The sequence below is a fragment of the Mirounga angustirostris genome, unplaced genomic scaffold (assembly GCF_029215605.1).
Source record: "Mirounga angustirostris isolate CCGP_5_RB_7025 unplaced genomic scaffold, mMirAng1.0.hap1 SCAF_6, whole genome shotgun sequence".
Taxonomy (NCBI): domain Eukaryota; kingdom Metazoa; phylum Chordata; class Mammalia; order Carnivora; family Phocidae; genus Mirounga; species Mirounga angustirostris.
In genome coordinates this window covers 92,149,909-92,160,112 of record NW_026991714.1, presented here as the reverse complement: position 1 = coordinate 92,160,112, position 10,204 = coordinate 92,149,909, and positions in this window count along the sequence as shown.

Sequence of the window (10,204 nt, the reverse complement as noted above, 5' to 3'; positions counted from 1 at the left end):
TCTTGGAACATGTTAACTTATGTCTAGCCCTTGGATTGTAAGAACCCTATCTGTGAGTGACAAGAAATCCAGGTATTGTTTTGTTTCTCTTGTTAATTTGTCTTAAAATGTTCTCTAAGGAAATGAAAGGAAGCCCCCCATTTGTTTCTAAGAAAAAAAAATAGTTCCTTTCCCCAAATCGGAGAACTAACAGCCCTAGGAAGAGGTGTGGGCTTGTTTATGCATATTCAGTTAGCTCGGCTCCGAATTTTGTCCTTGAGCTGCTTGGTATCCTCTATTTCAAGTTCTTTCATGGACATTAACTATCAACCATTGTTTTTCAAGCTGTGGATAGTTTACCCACCCCTAAGAGAAACTTTCTCTTATTTCTTTCTAGCTTTATGGAGGTATAACTGACAAATAAAATCGTATATGTTTAAGTTGTACAATGTGATAGTTTGATATTCGTATGCATTGTGAAACGATAATGCAAATGAGGTAATTAACATGTCCATCACCTCACGTAGATACTTCTTTTTTTAAATATTTTTGGTTATGAGAACACTTAAGATCCACTCTCCTAGCAAATTTCAAGTCTCCACTACCACATCATTAACTCTAATCACCATGCTGTACATTAGCTCCCCAGAACTTAATCATCTTATAACTGAAAGTTGTACATCTCTCCCTTTCCCCTACCCCCAGCCCCTGCACCATTCTAATCCTGAGTTCTAGGAGTTCAACTGTTCTGTTGCACACTTAAGTGAGATTATATTTGTCATTCTGTGTCAGACCTATTTCACTTAGCATAATGTCCTCCAGGTTCATTCATGTTATCACAAATGGAAGGCTTTCCTTTCCTTTTTTATGGTTGAATAATATTTCATTATTTGTATACCTATGTATCTATTGATACCTAATCCATCTATATCATGGTTTCTTTATCCATTCATCCGTCAACAGAACCTAGATTGTTTTCCTTATCTTGGCTACTGGGAACAATGCTGCAATGAACATGGGAGTGCAGCTACTTCTTCAAGATACTGATTTTATTTCCCTTGGATATATACCCAGAATGGGATTGCTGAATCAAGAGAAGCTTTCTTCTGTAGGAATTGTTTTTGATTGTCTCAAGATGGAAAATGACTCAAATCAAAAGACTGAGATACTGAAGCCACTTTTGTAATCAGCTCCCAAAGATCTTTCTTGAAGTCCTGACACCATAAGGAAAGTGTCTACTTGCAGATAGGGCAGCAAGCCCTAAGGGAGATTTTCAGGATTTTCTTATACCCCATGGACAGTTGGGTATACTGACATGTGGACAACTGAGGGTCCCTTACAGTTTCGATATTATCCAGGAATGTGCGAGTTCGTTCTTCAACAACTTCCCTTCCAGGTGAAGGCAATCTTCAAAGGATAGGAAGGATGATAGGAAACCTACTACTTTAGCAAGGCATTACTTGGGATTTCTGTAATTGTGAAGATTATCTTCCCACCCCCAGTAGCTCCCACGGACAATCCCTCCTAGAAAAGGGCCCATCAAATCCCTCCTCACATGACAGATCTTTGGTGTTATCTTCTCTAAGTCATCCTTTCTTGCGCTAAACATCTCTAGGGTGTTAACCGCTGTCTAGACGTGTTACCTTCTTGTAATTTCCATACTGAAGGTGGTGTGGTATCCTGGATGTGGTCTGACCAAGTGCAGAGCAGGTGAAGGTTCAGGAATCTCCTTCTGGAAAGTTCTCATGTTCTTGTTTATAGGAGAAACTTCCGCCTCTGAATACCAAAGTAATCCAGGCTCATAGGCAGTGCCTGAGATTCCACAGTTCTGGCTGGATATCCAAAGAACCACGTAAAATCAAATTTATTCAAAATCGATCTCTAAACGGACACCACATTCGGATCCTCCTCTTGACTTTGCTATTTCTGAGAGTGAAAGCCAGAGTCTTCCATGCATCTTTGAGTTGTCCTTTTTCTCCCTCACCTCCTTCCCGATGGTTATCATTCCCATTTCATGGGCCATCCTGTTTCGCCTGGGCCTGGTTCCTCCCCCGATTCAGATCCGCCTTTCGGCTGACACTGCGAGTCTGCAAAATGTAGGGCATTCCTGTAATACTTTACACAATCGGACCTAAGAAGGTCACACTGAGGAGGGCCTTCTGCACAACGGACTCTCCGGCAGTGCTAATGTGCATTTTCCTGAAACATACACGCAAGAGGGAAAAAGCGCACGTGACAAAAAGAAAGTGGAGAATGAAGTTATCCGTCTTCTTGACGAGCCCAATGTCGAAAGGGCCATGGGACGGACACATCCTCAGGCTGACTCATCATCTACAAATAGTTAAAACAAAAGTTCCTCCTGCCACGGCTGCACCCAGAGGAGTGGGGCAGAGGTTCTGATTGAGAACTTTGATTTCCCACAGATTGTTTGAGTCTTAAATGAAATTTGGAAAGGTTCCCTGACATCAAAGGCTGTTCCTTTTGGCTAATCGATTGAGTATGTTGTGCCTGTCCTCCCCCGAGTACCCCATGACTGGGAACATATGTCAGACTCTCCCTTTGCCGGTACTTTGGAGGCTCATGATAATAAAACATCCTTTGCCTACGTAAAAGAAAGGGTGGTCCTGGGGTATGTTAAAGCAGCAGAAAATAGCAATGATTTACTCCTCCCTGAAAAAATATACAAAGTGTGATCAATTCCTATTCGAATATCATCTACATAATTTGAAAATGAGACATTGAAGGGAATAGGCCCAACCTCACGATCCTGTTCACATTTACATCTGGGACAGCTGCCAGGGCCTCTCGGAGTTGATTTTGTTCAGTTCTGCAGGGCCGACTTGAAATCCAGGCAGAAAATGAAAGTGAGCAAATTTACCTCTGGCATTCAAAGAAATGCTTTTGGTCAAAGTGAGTATTTCTGACCATGACTCATTTTCAAAAGAAGCATTGAATTCGCTTTGTCATCTTTGCCTGGATCGCGCTCAATCGGCCCTTTTATGATTTTTAAAATATCCTATATGGCCAGGATGGCATTTATTAGGCTTCAGCTATTCAATATTGCATTTCAATATATAAAAGTCACTGTTCAATTGAATATTGAGTTTTCTAAGGAAGTAAACCTACAGAAAAGAAATTTGCAAGAATCTAAAATAAATGAGTTTGAGGAAGATCAAACTACCCTTTTGGCTGTTTCAAAGATCAAAAGATCTTTCTTTTATAGAAATCAGGAGCAGTGTGAATAGCCTCTTTCCTCTACCGCAAAGCCCCGTTTTTTTACTATCATTGATAGCTTGGGACTGCACCATAATGGTATGAAAGGCCCCGGGGAGGAGGGAAGATGGTTTCATTCCTGAAAAGCACCCAGGACTTTTGCGTCTGAAATAGCAGGTTTTTCATTTAATTTAGTCTCGAGCCCAGTCGAGTGAGAAAATGAAAATCTGTCCTCAGCTCCTTCAAGAGGAGGGGTGGCCTTGAAGGGCTTGAGAGGGTCTCCTGATAATTGTTTTTAAAGCCTGACTGGTATTTTTGTCTCTGCCTCTCATGGAAGCTGGATTATATGTAAGGAGGCTATCTTTGGGTTCCTACCGCCCCACGTTCTGCATAAGCTTAGGGAGTTACCTAATCTCTCTACGTCTCTGTTGCTTCCTGTGTAAAGTGGGGATAATAATGTGTACCTCCTTGGTTTATGCTCCCTCCAACCTCAGGGCCTTTGCTTGTGCTGTTCCCTCAACCTAAGTTGTGCTCAGCCCCTAAGATTCAGCTGGAATGGCTTTTCTTCTGGAAAGTGTCCCATGAACTTAGTTATGCCAACTCCCCTTCCAGCATCAGGCAGTGTACTATGGTTTTTCTTTGTAGTACTGGCCTCAACTATAATTGAGAAAAGTCCGTGTGAGTGTCATATTTGGTTGGTGTCACATCTGGCTCCCCCTATAAAGGATTAGGAAATCAAATTTATTCACCAGTATCTACAATAACAACAAAAACACAAGCAAAGTGTTTGTTGAGTGAATGAAATTAATGGAGGAAAGTCTGAGGCACAGAAAATGATCAAAAGTGGCAGTCCCTATTTTCCCCGGTACCATGGGCTCCATAAGTGTAGGGAGAGCGTCTCTACAGACTGGCTGTTCCAGAAAGTTCTGTGGCTGTGCAGACAAACATCATCAATCATCTCTCCACCCTAATGCCCGTTCTTCACCTGCCTGAGTCTTTGTCTTCTCTCTGAGAGTATGTTCTTGACTTTCGGGGAGATTCTTGTTCATCCTCTTCTGATGCATGTGTTCTCTCTCTTAGGATGGTCATGACTTCACAGAGCACTCCCTCTGAGAGGTCTGCGGCGAGGGGTGAGAAGCTGGTGGTGACCATGGTGTTTCCTGCCCTGGTTAGAGGATTGAGTGGGTGTAGGGGAGGTTGGGGATATCAGCCGAGTGAGCCTCACAAGTTAGATTTGCGCTCTCACGCTTTTAGACATCACCACTATCATTATCATCTCTGTCATCATTAACAACTAGCAACAGCTACTTTACAGTTTAAAAAACCTTTGCCTCCCCATCTAGGAACAAAAAATTCCCATCAGCACTGTAAACGACTCATGTTTGGAAATTCACCATTAGAATCTTTTGGCTTGGGTTGAGGCAAGTATGTAAAAGAAATTACTTTAGTAGTTACTCACTACATTATTGTGAATTAATTTATCAACTCATTTCATCTGAGAAGTTGGGGGGCCAGCATTAAGGCACTTGGTTGTTTATGTAGGAAAGAAGCATCTTTGTCGGAGTTTAGTTACAGGTAACAGAATTCAGTCTAGCTATTTTTAGCAGAAATGGATTTCAAACCAGGAATAAGGAGTTTACAAAAACCCCGAGAAAAGCTGGGGGAAAGGCTTTCAGCAGACTTTCCAGGAATCACACTCTAGAACAACACCTCTGAACTGACGCCCAGAGGCAGCTGCTGCCACGATCCAGTGGGTAAAGAAGAAAGTTACCTCTTCAACAGCTGGCTCTTGTACCTCACTGTGTCTGTCCCAGCCCACAGCAACAAAACAGATGCCCTTCTTGGCTTGCCTCTCAGTAACCGCAGGGCTAGGGTCTGGACCCCGGGGCCTTTGTTAGATTTCCCATATGTCTCCACACTTACTGGCTAGAAGAAGTAGAAGAGTATGGCCTCCACTTCGAAGTCTACTTCCATATTTCCTGGGGGAGTGTCCGCTTGGTTGAAGCTAGGTCTCGTGTGGAACCTAAGCTGTAGGCCACTCTGGGAAATGACACCATTTAGCTTGTCAGCCTCTGCAGGGCCATCCAATGACCATGAAGGCATTGAGATGGACTAGAGCAAACCAGCCTGCAGATTCTAGCAGAGGGGCTACATGGTGAGGGTGTAGGGGAGCATTTTTAAGAAGGAAATGGAAAAGGGGCTGAAAACAACAATGACTGACCTCACAACTATGCATAGAGCTGGTCTTGGTTATCAAGGTGAGGGATTTAGAAATGTCACATCAGGGAGACATTATGGTTTTCTTTGGATAGGTGGTTTTAAGATCTGCTTGTAAATAGCCTTGAGTAAATAGCTTCCTTCTCCTATGCCCCTGACATTTATGGTGGGGTGGTGGTTTGAAAACTGGCTCCCATACAAGAAGGGCAAGGAGAGAATCAAGAAGGTGGTAGACCACTCCAGCTTGGTAGGTGGAAGGTTTAATAAACAAGGGAATTTACATATGAGGCTTGTCTTGGCAAGTTGCAAAATAAGTAGATCTCTGTACCCCCTGCCAGAATCTTCAACGTTTATATAGAGGTCTTAGCTGGGTTCACTCACATACACTGTCCAGATGGTCTCAACAACACATTGCTCTCTCAAGGCTACTTCCTTGAAACTGGCTCCCAGTGTGGGGACGGTGGGTAGAATGTTCCTTCCAAGGACAGGGGAGGGATTGAGGAAACTTTGATTGTCTGGGTCCCATTCACAGGTCAATGAGTGGTCATGTCCCCTTGATGAGCTCCTCCAACATGTTTTAGTTCCCTCCTTACCAGAGGAGGAAAGGTGTTCAGACTCACTTGCAACTGAGTGGCCTTCCTTCAGGCCAGTGTCTATTCAGCTTAGAAAACCATCTCATCACAGTGGCCAAAAAGAGAAGCTTTAGATGCTACCCATAGGTGTGTGGCACTTTTACCTATCAGATACATCTCTTTTTCCCTGATGAGGAGACCCCAAATGAAAGCTCAAATTTGCTCATTTTGGATGGATCATGGAAACCCCTCTGGGTTTTGGAAGCAGGCAGTCGCATTGCTATCCTGCCATCTTCTTTTTAACATTCAATCCAGCAAACACCTTAAGCTTCAATAAACATCTTCTCCTTTAATAGTGTTGACTCCAAGCTAATAAGGCAACTAACGAATCAAGTGAAGGTAAATTTCTCATTAACAATTTATTTAACTTTGTTGAAGAGAGCAATTCCAACTTCTGCTAATTGAGTTTGTAACAAAAAGATGGATCCATTTTACTACCACCCTCAGGACCTTAATCAAACTCTGAGAAAGGTAAAGTAACTCTCATTAGCAGACTAAGCGGTAAAATCCAGGATGGAATGGAAGGTACCAGAACACTGTTAAATTCCAAAAACTTCAACAGGATTATAAAGTACAGACTGGCATTTCACAGTATTTTGAATTTTATTTGCCAGAGGAAGAGCCCTTTGACTTGAAGCTAAAGCCGTGTGTAAGACTTTGAAGATGCTGGCTTTAGGATGTGGGTGATGTGTTCAATTTCTCCCCCTTGATTGAAGATCCCTCTGTGGAATGTGGAAAAGCGTGCTGGGTAGACCTCTAAGAGGACTTACGCTTTGCAGCTGATCCAAAGCCTTTCCCTCTGGCTCCAGGAGGTGTCTGTAATTTGGGAGTTTTATAACGAAGGGCTGAACAGGACTGCCGAATGTGACAGCCCTGCGGGCAGAGGGACATGCGGCGTGTCTGTGATCGGTCAGTGATTGAATTGGAAGGGATTTAATAATTCTTGATATTCTCAGTTTTTTCCTGAGACTTTCCTCTGGAAGCCTGATTAAATGGGTATTATTTCTTCTTAAGTGATTTTACCAGTCGTTTATTTTGGATTTATGAGTATCAACACATTTTAAAAGGTATTAGCGAGCTGTACTGCTGGATACTTGTTCTCTAAATCATTAACTTTACTCTCTATCAGCATCAGATAATAAGAAATCTTTCAAATATTACTTTGTTTTTTCTTCTTATGTATTCGTTCAGGCAACAAATATTTTTTAAACACCTTCTGCGTGCTGGGTCCTAAAAATATTCCAATGAACAAGACAGGCATTGTCTTGCTCTTACTACATTGTAGAAATTTAAAAAAAAATGTTTAGTGAAGTCCATATTATTGTGAAGTCATGGGGAATGAATTTGAATTTAAATTAGTCTTCCCTTCCCATTCGACACTGCATCCAACAAATCAAGTTCTATATGGAGAAGCACAAACAGGATATGATTCCTCTGTGTTTTCTCATATGCTAGTGTGTGTTAACATTTAAAGTAGGAAGAGGAGGTGAATTGGGGAAAAAACTATCCTTTTTCCTCTGTTGTCTTCCCCCACAGAATTTGAAATTGTCCAGTTGTTCTGAGTCTGTAGGTCCAAAAGAGAAAATGTTTGTAGTGCTGGCAGAAACCTTTACATGGCCTATTTTGGGAGGCGCATCTCAATTTTTACACCTGCCAATAAAACCTGCTCTTTTTCTGTGTCCCATTCTTGGCCTGGGGTGTCAGGTGCTGGGCACAAGGTAAAGGGAGTGTGAGTAAATGAATCATTTGAATCACGATGGAGAAGAGATTCGAAAGGCCCAAACCAGATAACTGGAATGGTCTGGAAGCAGGAGAGGCAAGGTAAATAATAGCAGAAAGGCTAGTCATGAGGTCAGGAACAAGGTGGGTCCAGGCGAGGATTCAGAATGGGGACGGCAGGAAATGTCGGGTTTGGGGGGGTGTTGGTTCTCTGTATTGATCTGAAGCCACGTTTTTAAGAGTCATGGGTGGAGCCTTGTGCAAGCATAAAAACTCCTATTGGGACCCAGGATGCGGAGCCCCCGGAGTGGCCAGCTGTTCAGCAGCTGCAAGTCTGAGAACCACCTGTTCTTTTCACACTTGGATTTGGAGAAGCTGGTGAAGAAGGATATGGCAGAAGAGCCAAGGATGCCACCATTTTCTCAGAAGACAGTAGTTAACCCAAAACAGAGGATAATTCAGCCATGTCCACAAGGCTGGAGACTTGACAAAGTACTTTCCCACCTATCTCATTTGCTCTCCCAATGGCCCAGATGCAGGTGGGCAGCTAGAGGGAGGGTGGTTCTCCTTATTTGACAGATGATGAAATGGAACCCAGAAAGAGCAAGTGGTTTTAAGGTCACACAACTACATTGGGTCAAACTCACGGCTTCAGCCCAAATCTCATTCTAGCCATAATTCTCTTTTCAGTACAATTTACATAATATTCAAACGATATGTAAAAATAAGCAAATGATGAAACAGAGCATTACAAGCGTATTGACTCATTGAAGTGTGTGAGATTCCTAGTATCTGTGATTCCTTTCAAAGCTTCGGCAATTCCCCCTGGCTGTCTCCTTTTCCACCATTTGGGCCCTGACTGGCACTGGTGGACATGTGTCTCTGAGCATTTACCACACCGTCTTCCAACAACATACAGACCCAGCATTCCATCTATGGCCACAGTCCTCAGGGTAGTTAAGATCCAGGAATACCTGGAGACATTTTATTCAGTAAGATTCCACTCATTTGCTTACTCGGTTGCTAAATTATCTTCCAGAAGTAAATCAGAAGGTTTTACTGGTCTATTTGCTTGCTTGAGTCGGGAAATGAGTCTAATTCACTCTTTACATTTCTAATTAAAACTTCTTACATTTCAAACTTTTTGACAGGAAAAAAAAACAAACAACAACCAAGAGACATTGTGTGGAAGGCAGCTTTGAGAAGACACAATCTATGTGTGATTGCTCGAGCAGGAAGGGTTAAACAAGGCAACAATAAAAAATCGCTTGTTTTTGCTTGCTTAAAAAAAAAAAACACTCAAACCATCTCCAAATGTAGCTTAATCCATTTTCAGACTCTATACATTATGCATCAAGATTTTGTACAAAAGGAATTTGAGAGGAGTGTTTGCATGAAACCACTTCAGTGGATTAAATTTGCAGTTCAGCATATTAGACTCAGAAAGTTTACAAGACATTTTGAGAGCCCTGCCTCCTTCCCTTATGGACAAGGTTCCTACTTCAGGTAAATAACTTCTTAAGACGAGGGTAGATTTGATCAGCTGTCCTCAGAAAAAATTAAGAAAGGATTTGGTCTCCCTTCTACTTATCTTAGCAATGACAACTAAAGCTTAAAGAAGAGAAAGCACAATTGAGAAGGTTGATCTCAGTGGTTCTGCAGATCCTGAAGTTCTTTCAGGCAAAGCCACCCTACCCAAGGTAGAAAAGCTAATGTGAGAAGACATTCCCAATATAAAGAGCTCACACAGATAGTTCTGTAATAACTGCAAACCTTATTCAGTTTCAGTTCAAAGTTGAGTTGCCACTATGGTTAAGCATCTGGTTGGAAAGCTCACAATCGATCACTCAGACGTCTTCACCTAGCAGATGCTAAACATCATTGAGACCACATCTGGATGTTTGGAGGACCAGCCATATTTTTATTTCCTGTTGTTTTACGTAATGAATTGTTGGACTCTTGGAAACATAGTATCCCTTTCTTCTTACCCAGAGAACACGCACCACTGGAGGAACACACTATGATGGCAATCAGGCAAGAGTCTGGAGAACCCCAGAAGCAACCCATTTCTGGGCTGTTCATGAAGGGAGGTCCTAAACTGACAGGTGAAGTCTGACCCTGGCATCATTACTGTTATAAATCACGGGCTGTCCAAACAATCTAAAGAGCATCTGAAAATTTCTATGGTAACTTTTATTTTTTTTCAAGTGTTGAAAACTTCCCAGTGGCATGGCTGGTTGCCTGGACTACGGTGTTGTGTTGACAGCTTCAGTCCTTTTCCTGGCAACTGAAGACCCAGGACAGTGACCAATGAGAGGGCGGCATTCTCCTCTGAACTTTTCATTAAGCTGGTGATTCATTTTGAGACCCACATTTTATGAAGGCTGTGAATTCAATACAATGTAGCTGTTGAGGTGTCTACATTCAAATTGGATTCCATTAAG